The sequence below is a fragment of the Piliocolobus tephrosceles genome, chromosome 12 (assembly GCF_002776525.5).
Source record: "Piliocolobus tephrosceles isolate RC106 chromosome 12, ASM277652v3, whole genome shotgun sequence".
In the NCBI taxonomy this organism is placed as follows: domain Eukaryota; kingdom Metazoa; phylum Chordata; class Mammalia; order Primates; family Cercopithecidae; genus Piliocolobus; species Piliocolobus tephrosceles.
The window spans coordinates 1,259,294-1,264,214 of NC_045445.1; the positions used below are offsets into that span (position 1 = coordinate 1,259,294).

The 4,921-nt window shown below is 40.5% G+C and overlaps 1 pseudogene; it reads right to left on the reverse strand.

The window, feature by feature from the left end:
* Positions 1-2,454: 2,454 nt before the first annotated feature.
* LOC111535868 lies at positions 2,455-2,984 on the reverse strand (annotated as a pseudogene).
* Between the last annotated feature and the right edge of the window lie 1,937 nt (positions 2,985-4,921).

Below are 4,921 nucleotides of genomic sequence, written 5' to 3' on the forward strand. Positions count from 1 at the left end.
CCCCCCCAGTGCTTGGCAACCACTAATTGACTTTCTATCTGTGGATTTGCTTATTTCAATATTTCAAATTAATGAAATCATACCATATGTGGACTTTTGTGTCTGGCTTACCCTTACTATGATGTTTTCAGGGTTCATCCATATTGTAGCATGGATCAGTACTTCATTCCTTTTACAGCTGAAGAATATTTTACTGTATGGATAGACCACACTTTCTTAATCGTTGATGGACATTTGGGTTGTTTCCACTTTTAGCTATTGTGAATAATGCTGCTATGAACAATTGTGTGCAAGTTTTTGTGTGGATGTGTATTTTCAATTGTCTTGAGCATATACCTAGGAGTAGAATTGTTGGGCCATATGATAACTCCATATTTAACTTTTGAAGGAAATGCCAAGCCGTTTTCCAAAGCAACAGCACCATTTTACATTCCCACCAGCAATACATGAGGTTCAAATTTCTCTCCATCCTTATCAACACTTGTTATTGTGTGTGATTTTTAAAATAGCCATCCTAGTGTGTGTGAAATGGTATCTCATTGTGGTTTTGATTTGTATTGCTCTAATGACCAATGATATTGAGCCTCTTTTCATGTACTTATTAGTCATTTGTATATCTTATTTGGAAAAATGTTCATTCAAAACTTCTGTTCATTTTTTAATTGGATAATTCATCTTTTCATTGTTGAGCTGTAAGGGTTCTTTATGTATTCTGGATATTAGATCCTTATCAGACATATGATTTGTAGTAAATATTTTCTCCCATTCTGTGGATTATCTTTTCACTCCTTGATAGTGTCTTTTGATGCACATGGGGTTTTTTGTTTGTTTGTTTTTTGTTTTGTTTTTTATTTTTGAGACGGAGATGCAAGGTGACAACATTGCACTCCTGTTGTCACCCAGGCTGGAGTGCAATGGCACGATCTTGGCTCACTGCAACCTTCGCCTCCCGGGTTCAAGTGATTCTCCTGTCTCAGTCTCCCAAGTAGCTGGGATTGCAGGTGCCTGCCACCATGGTTGGCTAATTTTTTTGTGTTTTTAGTAGAGACGGGGTTTCACCATGTTGGCCAGGCTGGTCTCGAACTTCTGACCTCAGGTGATTTGCCCGTCTCAGCCTCCCAAAGTGCTGGGGTTATAGGCGTGAGCCACAGTGCCCAGCCAGAGAGTGTTGCTATGTTAAAACAATATTGTTTTCCAATCCATGAACACATAATATCATTCCACTTATTTTGTTCTTTAATTTTTTAAATGATGTTTTACAGTTTTCAGTGTATACATTTCGCACTTCTTTTTTTTTTTTTTTTTTTTGAGACGGAGTCTCGCCCTGTCGCCCAGGCTGGAGTGCAGTGGTGCGATCTCAGCTCACTGCAAGCTCCGCCTCCCGGGTTTACGCCATTCTCCTGCCTCAGCTTCCCGAGTAGCTGGGACTACAGGCGCCCGCCACCTCGCCCGGCTAGTTTTTTGTACTTTTTAGTAGAGACAGGGTTTCACCGTGTTAGCCAGGATGGTCTCGATCTTCTGACCTTGTGATCCGCCTGTCTTGGCCTCCCAAAGTGCTGGGATTACAAGCTTGAGCCACTGCGCCCGGCCACATTTCGCACTTCTTTTGTTGTTAAATTTATTTGTGAATTTTATTCTTTGTATGCTCTTGTACACAGAATTGTTTTCATAATTTCATTTTTGAATTGTTCATTAAAAGTGTATAGAAATAACCATTGATTTTAAAAAATATATTGATCTTGTATTCTGTGGCCTTCCTAAACTTTTTATTCTCGCTCTGTCTCTCTTTTTTGGCGGGGGACCGGGGTCTTGCTCTGTCACCCAGGCTAGGGAGGCCGGAGTGCAGTGGTGCAATCACAGCTCACTGCAGTCTTGAACTCCTGGGCTCAAGCAAATCCTCCCTTCTCAGCCTCCAGAGTAGCTGGGACTACAGGAGCAGGCCACCATGTTAGGTTCTAATTTACTTTATTTTATTTTATTTTTAGAGATGGAGTCTGACTATGCTGCACACGCTGGTGTTGAACTCCTGGGCTCAAGTAATCCTCCTGTCTCAGCCTCCCAAAGCACTGGGATTATAGGCATAAGCCACCATGCCTGGCCCTTTTTATTAGTTCTAATAGGTTTTATTTGTGTGGATTCTTTGTGATTTTCTACACACAGCATGTGTCATCTGCAAGTAAGGAGAATTTTACTTATTCCTTTCCAATTGGGATGCTTATTTCCTTGTTCCCTTCCTTTTCTCTCTTTTTTCTTTTTGTTTCTCCCGCTTATTGCACTGCCAAGAACCTCCAATACTACATTAAATACAAGTGGTAAAAGAATCCTTTCCTTGTTCCTAATCTTAGAGGGAAAACATTTAGTCTTTCATCATTAAGTGTCATGTTAGCTGTGGATTTTTCATAGATGCCCTTTGTCGTGAGTAACTTCCATTCTGTTCCTGTTCCTAGTTTGTAGAAAGGTGAAGGTGTTGAGCCTCTTGGTGATGAAGTGTGATTTGTGCTGACGGCTCAGGACCCGGTGGGGCAGTGGGAACTTGATCTTGGAGTCGTGGAACTGCTTGATGGCCGACCAGCGGCACTTGCTGGCTGCGATCTCCCTCACCTTCATGATCTGGATGGAGTGGACCCGGGAGCCGTGCCGGGCGCCCATGTCTCAGTAGCACTGGGTGACAGCCCCGCGGTGGTCAGGTCCCGGTATTCCCGGTACATGTTGTGGGTGCTGCTCCGGGAGTCATAGCGCGGCGAGATGCCGAAGTTCTACACCCGCAGGGGGCGCTTCTCAAACACCTGCCCACAGTAGACAATCTCCCCTGAAGACTTCTTCATCTTCTTTAACTGAGATACGAAGTGCCGGAAGGGGGACTTGGCAACGACATGATTAGGCGCAAAGATTCGCATGCGGTAGAGAGGCGGTGTGTGGCATTTGGGGGTGGGCAGGCAGCGACCCACCACCTTGTACTCTAGTAGTGCGCTCGGGACCTTCATGGCGTCCTCTGCGCTCGCCGCCACCCGCAAAAGGACTGTTTTAAGTCATGAATGGATGTTAGATTCTGTCGAATCTTTTTATGCACCTATTGAGAGGATCATGTGGTTTTTGTCCTTTTTCTGTTAATGTGGTGTATTACACTGAGTTTCAGATGTTAAATCAAGCTTGTGTTCTTGGTATAAATCCCACTTGATGATGTTGTCTAATCCTTATGTGCTGCTAGATTTAGTTTTTAAATATTGTGTTAAAGATTTTTGCATCCAGGAGTTCATGAAGCATATTGAGATGTAGTTGTTTCCTTGTGATATCCTTGGTATGAGGGTAATACTGGGCTGATAGAATGAGATAGGAAGTGTTCCTACTCCTCTATTTTCTGAAAGAGTCTGTGAAGGATTGGCGTTCATCATTCTTCAGTTACTTGATAGAATTCACCAGTGAAGCCATCTGGGCTTGGATTTTCTTTGTGGGAATATTTTCAATTACTAATTCAATTTATTTGCTTGGTATGAGTCTATTCAGATTTTTAATTTACTTTAAAGTCAGTTTTGGTCATGTGTCTTTCTAGGAATTTCTCCATTTCATCTGAGTTGTCCAATTTTTTTGGCATGAAGTCATCAAAGCATTCTCTTATAATCCTTTAAATTTCTATAGGTCAGTAGTAATGCCCCCCTTTTCTCTTCTTGATCTTGGTAATTTGATTCTCTTTTCTTTTTGGTCACTCTAGCCAAGATCAATTTTGCTGATTTTTCAAAGAGCTGACTTTTGTTTTCATTGATTTTTCTCTATTGTTTTCCTGTTTTCAATTCCATTAGTTTCTGTGCTAATCTTTATTTCCTTTCTTCTGCTTGCTTTGGATTTAGTATGCTCTTCTTTTTCTAGTTTGTCAAGGTAGATGCAAGGTTATTAATTTGAGATCTTTCTTTTTTTGCTGGTGTAGGCCTTTAAAACTGTAAGTTTCCCTCTGAGTACTGCTTTAGCTGCATTCCATGCATTTGGATATGTTGTGTTTTCATTTTCATTCTCTTCAGGCTTTTCTAATTTCTTTTGTTTTTTCTTTGACTTGCCAGTTATTTAGAAGAGTGTTGCGTAATTTCCAAGTATTTTGGACTGCTTAGGTTTCTATCTTTTTGGATTTATAATTTGATTCTGTCGTGGTCAGATAACATATTTTATATTATTTAAATTCCTTTAAATATATTGAGACTTGTTTTATGACCTAGGTTATGGTCTATCCTGGAGAATGTTTCATGTGCACTTAAAAAAAATGTGTACTTGGCAATTGTTGAATGGTGTGTTCTATAGGTATCATTAAGGTCAAATTTGTTGATAGTATTGTTCAGATTTTATATATCCTTTCCGTTTTTTCTTTCTAGTCCTATCAACTATTGAAAATAGAGCATTGAAATGTCCATCTGTTATATTTGAATTTTCTTTTGTATTTTTAGTAGAGACGGGATTTCCCCATGTTGGCCAGGCTGGTCTCGAACTCCTGACCTCAAGTGATCTGCCCACCTCGGCCTCACAAAGTGCTGGGATTACAGGCGTGAGCCACTGCGCTGGCCAATTTTCCTCTGTTGATTTTTAATTACATTGAAGCAGAAATTTAGACATAAATAGGCATTCATTCACTCCAGGTTTGAGTTATTTTCTTAGGGTTTTCTCTAGCGATCACATTATGAGTCTTAACTAATCACAATCCACCTCAGGTGAATACTCACTTAATTTTGGTGAAATATGGAGACTTTGCCCCAGTATGGCTACATTCTTTCCCACTTCTTTTGAGCTAGTAATGCCATGTATATTACATCTATATAGGTTATAAACCCTGAAATACAGTGTAATACCTTTTTTAAATGCAATCTTATGTTTTTTTTTTTTGAGACAGAGTCTCGCTCTGTCGCCCAGGCTAGAGTGCAGTGGCCGGATCTCAGCTCAC